General features: G+C 44.3%; 1 protein-coding gene and 1 pseudogene across 1 annotated transcript in view; both read right to left on the bottom strand.

The window, feature by feature from the left end:
* The window catches only part of LOC135974464 (maestro heat-like repeat-containing protein family member 1), a 936,803-nt gene that overhangs the window by 312,958 nt on the left and 610,450 nt on the right, over positions 1-13,395 (bottom strand). The window lies entirely within an intron of this gene.
* Positions 7,132-8,020, bottom strand: LOC112060535 (olfactory receptor 6F1-like; annotated as a pseudogene).

Genomic DNA, 13,395 nt, shown 5'->3' with positions numbered 1-13,395 from the left:
ATGGGGTAATCTGATGTAGCTCTCCCGTATTCTATCCTGGTGAAGCTGTTCCACTTTGGATAAATAATTAAGGTGTCATTAGAGAGGGGGACTGGCTCCTGGATCTCCCACATACTGGGAGAGTCTACCAACCACCAGACTATAGTCATTCTCATGTGTGCATATGCCCTCTGGCCCAATGACTCTTTATTCATCCAAAGTGAAACAACTGCACCAGGAGAGACTAAGGCTAGGTCTACACTACCTGCCTGAATCGGCGGGTAGAAATCGACCTCTCGGGATCGATTTATCGTGTCCCGTCCGGACGCGACAATCGATCCCCGAATTGACGCTCTTACTCCACCAGCGGAGGTGGGAGTAAGCGCCGTCGACAGGAAGCCGCAGAGGTCGATTTTGCCGCCGTCCCTACAGCGGGGTAAGTCGGCTGCGATACGTCGAATTCAGCTACACTATTCACGTCGCTGAATTTGCGTATCTTAAATCGACCCCCCCCCCTGTAGTGTTGATGTAGCCTAAGGGACTACCATGTCAGAATATCCCTTAGCCCAGTGGTTAAAGTGCTCACTGGAGAGGTAGGAGACTTCTGTTCAAATCCCTGCTCTGAGCACACCTACCAAATCAGACTCTGCATGCAAGTTAGGTGGAGGAACGCCGATCTTCTCCCGATTTACATGTTGCTTTGGGGCTGAGGTATACGGGCACAGAGAATGAGACAACAGGACATGTCCTCAGTGGCAAAAACGTAGGTGCCTAGGGAACTTCTACTGCACAAACTTAAGTTCTGAGTGAGTGTAAGCACCTACAAGGGTTTGGCAGCAGCTGAGTGCAGGTTTTGTGAATCCCAGTGGGGTCTGATTCTGGGACTTGGGTGCCTAAAGTGACAGTCTGGCACTTAACGCTCTTTGTGAATCTAGCCCTTGGTTCTTATCTATATCTTTAGGTGCCTAAAAACGTTTAAAAATTGGCTGTAAATGGAGTTCATACACAGGAACTTGGAAACTTCAGTAATAAAAATACAGGAGTTTTCCACCTAAGCTCTGTTCTGTGTAAGTAGCCAGCCATTGGAGTAAATAATACAGCTACTGGTTGGATTTTTTTCCATTTCATAACGCTGATTCAATGAAATTGCAACATTTTGCAGAAATCTATTGATTTCATCAAAAATGTATATAGGAAATTATCTAAATGTTTTGTGTCAATAATATAACATAATATAATATAATAATATATTATAGACATGTTTTAATATTACATTAGATTATATTATAAAAGTTGAAGTGATAAAGTCAAAATAAAACATTTCAATAAGATCAAAATTAAGTATTTCAGAAGATTTAATCTCACAAAAACAAAATCAAATTTCGAAATATTGGAATTTCCCGTTGGATGGGAATTCTGTTTTTAGATCAGCTCTTGGAGACGAGACTATGGCCTGGTCTACACTACGGGTTTAGGTCGACTTTAGCAGCGTTAAATCGAATTAAGCCTGGACACGTTCACACGACGAAGCCCTTTCTTTCGACTTAAAGGGCCCTTTAAACCGGTTTCTTTACACCGCCTTCGACGAGGGGATTAGCGATAAAATTGGCCTTTGCGGGTCGGAATTGGGGTATAGTGTACGGAATTCGACGTTATTGGCCTCCGGGAGCTATCCCACAGTGCTTCATTGTGACCACTCTGGACAGCACTCTCAACTCAGATGCACTGACCAGGTAGACAGGAAAAGACCCACGAACGTTTGAATTTCATTTCCTGTTTGCCCAGCGTGGAGAGCACAGGTGACCACGCAGAGCTCATCAGCACAGGTAACCATGATGGAGTCCCAGGATCGCGAAAGAGCTCCAGCATGGACCGAACGTGAGGTACGGGATCTGCTCGCCATATGGGGAGATGAATCAGTGCTAGCTGAACTCCACAGCAGTAAAAGAAATGGCAAAGTATTAGAAAACATCTCCAAGGCCATGAAGGACCGAGGCCATAACAGGGACACACAGCAGTGCCGCGTGAAAATTAAGGAGCTACGGCAAGTCTACCACAAAGCCAGAGAAGTTAACGGAAGGTCCGGGGCAGAGCCGCAAACATGCCGCTTCTACGCGGAGCTGCATGCCATTCTAGGGGGTGCAGCCACCACTACCCCAACCATGTGCTATGACTCCGTCAATGGAGAAACACATAGGGAAGAGGGTTCGGGGAACGAGGAAGATGAGGATGGAGGTAATGTAGGTAGCTCACAGCAGCAAGGAAGTGGAGAAACCGGTTTCCCCAACAGCCAGGATATGTTTGTCACCCTGGACCTGGAACCAGTAACCCCCGAACTCACCCAAGACCCTGAGGGCACACAGGAGACCTCTGGTGAGTGTACCTTTGTAAATATTACACATGGTTTAAAAGCAAGTGTGTTTAATGATTAATGATTAATTTGCCCTAGCAATCGCGGCCAGTACAGCTACTGGAAAAGTCTGTTAACGTGTATGGGGATGGAGCGGAAATCCTCCAGAAAGCTCTCCTTCATGTACTCCCAAAGCCTTTGCAAAAGGTTTCTGGGGAGGGCTGCCTTATCCCGTCCGCAATGGTAGGACACTTTACCACGCCAGGCCAGTAGCACGTAGTCTGGAATCACTGAATAACAAAGCATGGCAGCGTATGGTCCCGGTGTTTGCTGGCATGCACACAACATCCATTCCTTATCTCTCTTTGTTATCCTCAGGAGAGTGATATCATTCACCTGGTTGAAATGGGGTGATTTTATTAAGGGGACATTCAGAGTTGCCCTTTCCTGCTCTTCTGAACAGAAATGTTCCCCGCTGTTAACCACGCGGTGGGGGGAGGGGTGAAGTGATCATCCCAGAGAATCGGGTGTGTGTGTGCGGGGGGGTGGTTTACTTGGGTTTGTGCTGCATGTTAATCCGGAAACCGCAGTCCCTCCTTTTACATTGAAAACCCATTTTAAATGGCCAACCCAATTCATCATTGATATGGGAAATGCGCTGCTGTTTGAAACCATTCCCACATGTTAAGAAGGTTAAAAAAGCCAAAACACTGTGGCTTACCATGGCTGCCTGCAAGCCGAAATCTGTTGCCTGGCACTGCGTGAGTGATCTCTCATACCAAACCGGCAGGCAGAGAAAAAATGCGACCTTGTAACGAAACAGTGTACCCATTGTTCTCTAAAATGTGTCTTTTTTTAACCACCTCTCCCTTCTCCTCCACCAGCTGCAAATGTTTCTCCTTCTCAGAGGCTAGTGAACATTAGAAAGAGAAAACGGAGGACGCGGGACGATATGTTCACGGAGCTCCAGATGTCTTCCCACGCTGATAGAGCACAGCAGAATGCGTGGAGGCAGTCAATGTCAGACATGAGAAAAGCACAATTTGAACGAGAGGAGAGGTGGCGGGCTGAATGGCGGGATGAAAAGAGCAAGTGGCGGGCTGAAGATGATAGGTGGCATCAGCTTGCAGACAGAAGGCAAGAGTCAATGCTCTGTCTGCTGGAGCATCAAACTGATATTCTCCAGCGCATGGTTGAGCTGCAGGAAAGGCAGCAGGAGCAGAGACTGCCGCTACAGCCCCTGTGTAACCAACAGCCCTCCTCCCCAAGTTCCATAGCCTCCTCACCCAAACGCCCAAGAACACGGTGGGGGGGCCTCCGGCCACCCAGTCACTCCACCCCAGACGATTGCCTAAGCATCAGAAGACTGGCCTTCAATAAGAGTTAAAGTTTTAAAATGCAGTGTGTCCTTTTCCATCCCTCCTCCCCCACCCATCCCAGGCTACCTTGGCACTTATCCCCTTACTTGTGTGAGGAATTAATAAAGAATGCATGAATGTGAAATAACAATGACTTTATTGCCTCTGCAAGTGGTGCTCAAAGTGGGGAGGGGAGGGTGGGGGTGGTTGGTTTACAGGGAATTAGAGTGAACCGGGTGGGGGGGGGGGGCGGAGGGTTCATCAAGGAGAAACAAACAGAAGTTTCACACCGTAGCCTGGCCAGTCACAAAACTCGTTTTCAAAGCTTCTCTGATGCGCACCGCGCCCTGCTGTGCTCCTCTAACCGCCCTGGTGTCTGGCTGCACGTAATCAGCAGCCAGGCAATTTGCCTCAACCTCCCACCCCGCCATAAATGTCTCCCCCTTACTCTCACAGATATTGTGGAGCGCACAGCAAGCAGCAATAACAATGGGGATATTCTTTTCGCTGAGGTCTGAGCGAGTCAGTAAGCTGCGCCAGCGCACTTTTAAACGTCCAAATGCACATTCCACCACCATTTGGCACTTGCTCAGCCTATAGTTGAACAGGTCCTGACTCCTGTCCAGGCTGCCTGTGTACGGCTTCATGAGCCATGGCATTAAGGGGTAGGCTGGGTCCCCAAGGATCACGATAGGCATTTCAACATCCCCAACGGTTACTTTCTGGTCCGGGAAGAAAGTCCCTTCCTCCAGCTTTCGAAACAGACCAGAGTGCCTGAAGACGTGAGCATCATGTACCTTTCCGGGCCATCCCACGTTGATGTTGGTGAAACGTCCCTTGTGATCCACCAGCGCTTGCAGCAGCATTGAAAAGTACCCCTTGCAGTTTATGTACTCGGTGGCTTGGTGCTCCGGTGCCAAGATAGGGATATGGGTTCCGTCTATGGCCCCACCACAGTTTGGGAATTCCATTTCAGCAAAACCATCCACTATTGCCTGCACTTTGTCCAGAGTCACTACCCTTGATATCACCAAGTCTTTCATTGCCCTGGCAACTTGGATCACAGCAGCCCCCACCGTAGATTTGCCCACTCCAAATTGATTCCCGACTGACCGGTAGCTGTCTGGCGTTGCAAGCTTCCACAGGGCTATCGCCACTCGCTTCTCAACTGTGAGGGCTGCTCTCATCCTGGTATTCTGGTGCTTCAGGGCAGGGGAAAGAAAGTCACAAAGTTCCATGAAAGTGCCCTTACGCATGCGAAAGTTTCGCAGCCACTGGGAATCGTCCCACACCTGCAGCACGATGCGGTCCCACCAGTCTGTGCTTGTTTCCCGGGCCCAGAATCGGCATTCCACGCCATGAACCTGCCCCAGTGACACCATGATTTCCACATTGCTGGAGCCTGTGCCTTGTGAGAGGTCTATGTCCATGTCAATTTCCTCATCACTCTCTTCGCCGCACTGCAATCGCCTCCTCGGCTGGTCCGGGTTTCGCCTTGGCATGTCCTGGCTCTGCATATACTCCAGGACAATGCGTGTGGTGTTCATAGTGCTCATAATTGCCGCGGTGATCTGAGCGGGCTCCATGATCCCAGTGCTAGCTATGACGCCTGGTCTGAAAAAAGGCGCAAAACTAGTATCTGATGGACCAGGGGAAGGAGGGAGGGAGGGCGGGCCGAGTGACGACATGACGTACAGGTACAGGGAATTAAAATCAAGAAAGGTGGCTGTGCATCAGGGAGAAACACAAACAACTGTCACACAGAATGGTCCCCCCAAAGATTAAACTGAAAACCCTGGGTTTAGCAGGGTTGATTTCACGGAGAGAGGGGAAGCAAATGAATACAGAACAAATCTATTTTTTACATCTTAAGCTGGCAGCCGACGGTGCAGCATGACTGATAGCCACTGCAGTACGACGACGATGGATACCAGTCGTAATATACCATCTTCTACCAAAAGGCAAGGGGCTGCTGCTGTGTAGCAATGCAGCCCCACGTCTGCCAGCCCCACGTCTGCCAGCACCCAGATCGCCCTCGGCCTCTTCTGGGTGCTTAGCAGACAATACTGGGCAATTGGCAGAAAATAGTATACTACGACTGATAGCCATCATCATCGAGACAGTAGCATGTCTGCCCAGGTGCCCATGCTTGACAGCCACTGCAGTACGATGACGACGGATACCAGTCATAATATACCATCTTCTACCAAAAAGCAAGGGGCTGGTGCAAAGCAGCCCTACGGCTGCCAGCCCCACGGCTATTAGTCATGCTACACCGTCTACTGCCAAAGGACAGTTAGCAGCTGCTGCTGTGTAGCAATGCAGTCCCACGTCTGCCGGCACCCAGATGACATATGGTGACGGTGAGCTGAGCGGGCTCCATGCTTGCCGTGGTATGTTGTCTGCACAGGTAACCCAGGTAAAAAGGCACGAATCTATTGTCTGCCGTTGCTGTGACGGAGGGGGAGGGGCCTGACGACATGTACCCAGAACCTCCCGCGACACTGTTTTGCATCATCCGGGCATTGGGATCTCAACCCAGAATTCCAATGGGCGGCGGAGACTGCGGGAACTGTGGGATAGCTACCCATAGTGCAATGCTCCGGAAGTCGACGCTAGCCTCGGTACTGTGGACGCGGTCCGCCGACTAGAGCTCTTAGAGCATTTTATGTGGGGACACACAAAATCGGCTGTATACAACCGATTTCTGTAAAACCGGCTTCTATAAATTCGAACTAATTTCGTAGTGTAGACATACCCTATGTTTAGCTGGAGACATATTCAAAAGCCCTAAGACATATTACTTTTTACCTTTTTGCTTAGAATTTGTTGAAAAAAATTGGGGGAAAACCCCACATTTGTGAAACAATTCAAAATATCAAAGTATTTTTCATTCCAACAATAAATTATTTTTATTTAGTTTTTGTTTTGTTTTCTTTGCTTTGTAGTTTTTTCTGCAAAACATTTTTAAACAAATATGAAAAACCCAAATATTGATATTTTGCAATTTCCCCCCTTTTCCCTTCTTTTTTCTTTATCCTTTTCCCCCAGCCCCATTTTCACTTCTAAATGCAGTACAGTGAAAGGTATACAGGGATTTGCTTTTTTTTTTTTTTTTTTTACATTTTCATTTCTCATTATTTTTTTCCTTGTGCCACTATGTATTTTTTCAAAAGCTGAGGAGTCACAGAGTGAAGAAAGAAAAGAAAGAAAGAAGAAAGCTGAACACAAAAATTCAAAATACCAGAATTTCAAAATATTCAGTTTCAACAAAAAGAAAAAAAAAAGAAAAAGGTTTCTGGTTTTGAGAAAAGATTTTTTTTCTTAAAAAACAATGCAAATGAAATAATTTTAACAGCTCTAATGATATCTTATTTTATACCAAATCAAAGACATCTACACACTTTACATACCAGCGAGTGCCTTTTCCAAGGCTTTCTTCACCTATTCGTTTCTTAGAGAGTAAATGAAAGGGTTTAACAGTGGTGTTACAATTGTGTTTAAGGTGTTGACTATTTTGTTTAGATCCAGGGTGTTCTGTACAGAAGGCTTGACGTACAGGAAAATGGTGGAGCCATACCAGATAATCACAACAGCCAGATGAGCAGAGCAAGTGGAAAAGGCCTTTTGCCGTCCTCGTGCTGATCAAATTCTCAGTATTGTGGAAATGACATAAATATAGGAGATCAGAGTTACTATACAGGTGCCCAGGAGGACAATGAAGGAGGTGAGGAAAGCCACCAGCTGAAGGAGATGTGTGTCTGTGCAGGAGAGAAATATCCGAGAATCTAGGTCACAATAGAAATGATTGATGACATTAGGGCCACAAAAGGACAACCTGGTTATGAGATACGATGGCACACAAAAAGCTAGGAAACCACATACCCAAAGCAGAGGGCTAGCCAAGCGGAGAAGGTGCTGTTCATGATGGAACTATAGCGCAATGGGTAGCAAATGGCCAGATAGCGGTCATAGGCCATGATGGATAAGATGAAACATTCCGTGCAGCCAAAGGATAGAATGAAGTACATCTGTGTGATGCAGCCAGTAAAGGACATGGTTCTGCTTGTCCCTAGGAAGACTGCAAGTGTCTTGGGAATGTAGGCTGTGGTGTACCATATCTCCAGGAAAGAGAGGTTACAGAGGAAGAAATACATGGGAGTTTGCAGTTGGCAGCATGTTCTCACTAGGATTATGATGGCCATGTTTCCCATGACTGTCAGGATGTACATCATGGAAAACAGCACGAAGAGGAAGGTCTGCAAATACTGACTTCTGCGGAAGCCCAAGAGGATGAACTCGTGCACTCTGGTTTGGTTTGCCATCTGTGTTCAAGGCACATGTTCCATCTGTTACAAAGCAAGAGATTGTTATAAAGGCAGTGAAATATATTAGATATTGCTGACCCTTGAAGGTATGAGTTCACCATCGCAGTCTGTCAGGATACCTAATACCGATCACCGCCTCTTTGTGTGGTGACCAGACTAGGCTATGCTAACTGTGAGGAGAGGCAGGTTTCTTCACCTAATGGGCCCACACTTGTCCCTTAGGCACCTTTGAACTGTATTCTGTCAATAGATGTTCAAACAGTCATTCTCTCTATTCACATACCTTCGGTCCTTTGTGGGTGAGCTTCTGATTTACTGTTTTCAGGATCTGTTTTCATCTAACACAATTTTTTGATCAATTCCCCTTTTACACCAATTATATCTCCTTTCAGTTTCTGTCCTTTGATACTCTCTTTCTGGTGCACCTGTAGATTTTATTTCCCTCTACTTCCCTTCTCTAATAGTGTCAGCTCACATACCCAGGTCTACTTTTTTTTGGCTTCTCCTGACCTGAAACCTTTCCTATTTTCCTTCTTTCCTCCTTCCCACTTCCCCGTGTCCGACTTTTATTCTCCTGTTATTTTATTTTATCAACTCATCTCCTACCCCAAATTCCACTTCATCCGCTAACTCAGAATCTAGATTCTTCTCCTCTCACAGCTTGTTTCAATCTGCCCCTTCAGGTGGATTCTGAGCCCCTTCCCAGCTCGAGCTGCCATCTCACTGGCCATCTCTCTCCCCAGGACAACATTTTCTGCAGCTGCTTGTGTCAGGGTGAGGGTTACTACACTTACCTAAGATAAATCTGTGACCTTATCTGCTTGCCTCAGTGAATTACTACTGCAGTGAATTTCACATGTTAAAGGTACAATTTAGTCCCTTCTCACTCACCTTGGTGTAAATCAAGAGTAATTTTACTAAAGTAAATGGGGCTCATTCTCCACTCACTCACACCAGTGCAAATTAGGAGTACGCCCACTGAAGAAAAGGGAGAAGATTTTCCACTTACACACCACAGTATAAAGCAAGAGTAACTCCATAGGCATCAATGGGGCAATTTCTCCTGTCACTTAGCCTGATGTAAATCAGAAGTTACTTCACTTAAGTGAGTGGATTTACACCACTGTCAGACTGGTATGGAAGGAGCATCAGGCCCAATATGTCCTTATATTTATGCCAGGGTTTACAACATAAGTACAAAACAAAACCAAAAACAGCACGGTGAGATATACTTACTTTGTGTATATCAGTTTAATGATTCCTCACTCTTGGAGGATAGGATTATAATTCAAAGTGATCTGGACAAACTGGAAAAATGGTCTGAAGTAAATAGGATGAAATTCAATAAAGACAAATGCAACATACTCCACTTAGGAAGGAACAGTCAGTAGCACACATACAAAATGTCTTTTAAATTGAATATTTGAACATTTCATAACCAAAAGATTCTGGAAAACTCTGTCTATTTCTATATTGGTTAGACCCTCATCCCCTTCAGAAGCTCAGCGTCTGCCAGCAGGGACTGCCTTTGGCTGACAAATTTATGGCAAGTGAAAAGATTTGAGGAGGAAGCTCATTTTATATTCCTCCCCAGCCCCTGTGGATTTGATCTCAGCAAAATTTTACAGACTTCCTGATAATGTGCTAAGCCACAGGCTGTATTGTGCCTAGGGACCAAGCTTCTGGATTCATGTTATTACATCAAAATCTCACCTTTCACTGGGGGATGGGAGATGGTTGTAGCTCTCGTGGCTGTAAGAGAAAGCTGGAAAATGTGACCTGAGCATAAGCAATGCAGGGCTAGATCCACAAAGGGAGCTTAGGCTCCGCATTGCAGCACCTACCTTTAGGTGCCCTGCTACACTTTGGAATTAGGCACCCAGGGTAACCATATATAATGCATGGGGAGAGTTAGGCACCTAAGAATGGGATTCATAGAAGCTAGAATGTGGCATGAAGAGCTGCCTCAGCTAATCAAAACACAATGACAAGGAAAGGAGTGCAGCCTAGATTCTGCCCTTCAAAGGGGATTAGGTGCCTAAATCCAGGTCAGAGGGAGGCACCTATCTCTGCTTGATATTCTCAGCTGGAAAGCCTCTAATGGAGACAGCAGCTTATACCGGGTAGGAGGAGGTAGCACGCTGCCCTCCAATATAGCTCAGTGGTTATAGCACTCGTACGCATATGGAAGACCCTAGTTTAAATCCCTACTCCACCTGTCCAGAGCAAGGACCTGAACCCCACTTCCATGTGAGTGCCCTAACCACTGGGATTTAGGGCCTCTTTCCTGTTGCAGCTGTTCTACTTTTTATAAAATATTTAAATTTTAGTGGGCCAGAGAGAGAGAGAGAAAGAGAATGACTCTATAGCCTAGTGATTTGCATACTCACCTGGGAGCTCCAGGTTCAGTCCCTGCTCCAGTGAACCTCGTCCTTGCAGATAATCTTGGTCAGACCAGTTTCTCTACCCTTCATTTTCCTGAGATGCTTCCACATCAATGGGCGCTATTAAGGCTTATGACCCTCCATTTTCCCTGTTCTGGGAAATATGTGACACAACCCTGACAGTAGATTGCTAACTCCACATACACTGATGCATTCAATGATACAGCAATTTCACAGGATCAACAAGAATTCATAAATTGTAAATAGACAGATTCCCCAGTTGTCATCCCCAAAGAGTTATTTCCCTGGGTTTCACTGATAACATAGAGAACATGTTATAAAGGTTGATCCTTAGGCTTTATTCCATCATTTTGTGCAGTGCGTTACTAGCGTACTTTTAAATAATGCACACTCCACAACACAAAGGAAAAACAAACAAAAATATAAACTTTATTTAACCATTTAAGAGTAAGAATGGGCCATATACAAATATACAGAAGTAGAAAAGGAGGATCAAAATAGACTTGGAAGAATAACAAGGGAAATTAAGAAACAATGTGCCAAGAAGTACAAATATGAGATATTTAAAGATACCTAAGAGACTTTGGGCCAGATTTTTAAAGGTATTTAGGTTCCTAGAGGGATTTCAAAACCATCTAGTCACCTAACACTCATGGGTGTAGGCAACCAGATACTTTTGAAAATCCCACTAGGCACCCAAATGACTTTAAAAATCTGGTCCAAATCTTCTAGGTGGCTTTTATAAGGTCAGCCAAAGTGTCAAATGAAAAAAAAAAATGTGTTCAGCAGTAAATAATGTTCATGTCCAGTCATGCTTTATAATAAGGGTACTGGAATAACAGTTTAGTTACATTGTAATTACCACATGCTTATCTTTTCAATATGTATATTCCAGAAAATCATATACACTGAAGGACAACTACATAACAGATTTAATTATGAATGCACTTGGCTGTTCTTCATGATATTTTCAAGGGCACATCTTCAGCTGGTGTGAGCTGGCGTAGCTCCATTGGATTTACACCAGTTGTGGATCCAGTTCAAGTGTCCTAATCAAATTGATTTTGGCTAAAATTGTTAATGGAATCTGGGTGCCAAACTCCTGCAGGCTGCCCTGAAAATCCCAGCCTCTGCGATTGCTCTCAGTTGTGCAGCAAACTTCCTGATTATATGGTTCATTGTTACTCACAGATATTGAAAAAAACATAAGCACACTGTAATTACAGGACCATTGCACTGTAACTACACTGTAACTGCAGTACTCTTAATTTAAAGTGTAATGTATATCCCTGTTTTGTATTTATATAGGGCTCATGTTGAAGTAGATTTTTGTACACCCGCTCTGTTCCTGCGAGACACTAGGGCAAATTCTCCGAAGTCAAGGGAGTTACGCCAGATGTGAATTTGGTCCAATGTTCCTATGTAACATCAGTACGCAAGCTTGTATCCCAACTTGATAATCACTCCATAGGAAGGACAAATAAGTCTTTAATTTAAACAATCAGCTTCTCAAACCATGAAGATGGGATTTATATTGCACGTTAGACAAAAAGCGACAATAAAAATCATATCCTATGAGGTGATCAGGTCCCTCATCCACATTCATTGTTGTGTTTCTATGTCTTGCTATCACCGTACATTGAGTGTAGTACCTTGTGAAATCAGTAACTTGAATCATTCTTTTATCCTTGTGAACTATCAAATGATATATCCTGAATTGTTTCAGGTGCTCCGATGGTCCAGTGAAGCACAATCTAGAAATTCCGTTTAAAACATCCATATTTGCCAAGAAAAACCAAAGTTACCAGTAAAATTTTATTCCAGTATCAGGGAAAATGAAGGTGTATCAACTGTATGGAGATCACATTAACAAAAATTATCTCTTTCTGTGTCCCCATAAATATCTATCTATCTAATCTAATTTATTGTGCTATCTAGGTATTCCAACAATAAATAAATCCAGACAGATAAAGTGCATAGTGTCTCATAGAAGTAGAATTCACAGAATAAACTAAATTGGTTAAGAATGATTTGTGGATATAAACTTCCTTGTACGTATCACGTTCCCAACCTTTAACATTTTGAAAACAGCCTGCACCAGGCCCAGACAAAGTAATAGATATCCACAAAAGCAGCACATTTCGGAGTCACTTCACTATTCTAACACCTGTGAGTGCATGGAAATGTTAGAATTTACACTCACAAAACCCAATGGGCTCAAGATTCCATGGAAACATGGACACTGATTACGTGAATCAGTGACTCACCACTTACAATGATCGTTATGTGAATATTAGGTAAATCAGATTGCACAAAATCTTAACCGGTTCCATGTTATTTTATGAAGTGATATTAATTGTACATAGCACATCCATATATTTTAAGTACATCTTGTAGCCAGAATGCTAATCTACTGTAAATTGGCAGATGAAGGTCTGGCCCTATACATCAGACAAGCCTCAAAGGGTTTGAATGTTGGGTTAAGATAAAATTGTGGACAATGTGGGGTGAAATCCTGGCCCCACTGAAATTGAGTTCTGTAGTTGATTTAAGTGGGGCAAGGAGCTTATGATTTTTACTGTCTGTCTCACAATATCTGTTATATTTCTTAAAGTCTCAACTGCTTGAATCAACATATCAGCTTTCATATTTTCTTTTAAATAATCATAATCCCTTTTTCTTAGGTAGTTCTTTTCATCCATAGATCACAAAAAAAGGAGGTGAGTATCATTATCCCCATTTTATAGATGGGGAAACTGAGACACAGAGAGAAGCCATTACTTGCTCAAAGTCACCCACCAAGCCAATGGCAGAACCAGGAATAAAACTGAGTTCTCTTCATTGCAGTCCAGTCCTCTTGCCACCAGGACACACTCACGGTTACAGAGAAAAAAAAAAACATGAAGTAAGTGTACCCTACAGACTCAAAAACCTGACAGCAAATAAAAAGAACCACACATTTATTATTTAAAGAC

The sequence above is a fragment of the Chrysemys picta genome, chromosome 12 (genome assembly GCF_011386835.1).
Source record: "Chrysemys picta bellii isolate R12L10 chromosome 12, ASM1138683v2, whole genome shotgun sequence".
NCBI classification, from domain to species: domain Eukaryota; kingdom Metazoa; phylum Chordata; order Testudines; family Emydidae; genus Chrysemys; species Chrysemys picta.
The sequence above is the reverse complement of the archived record's forward strand: the minus strand, read 5'-3'. Positions and strand labels throughout refer to the sequence as shown.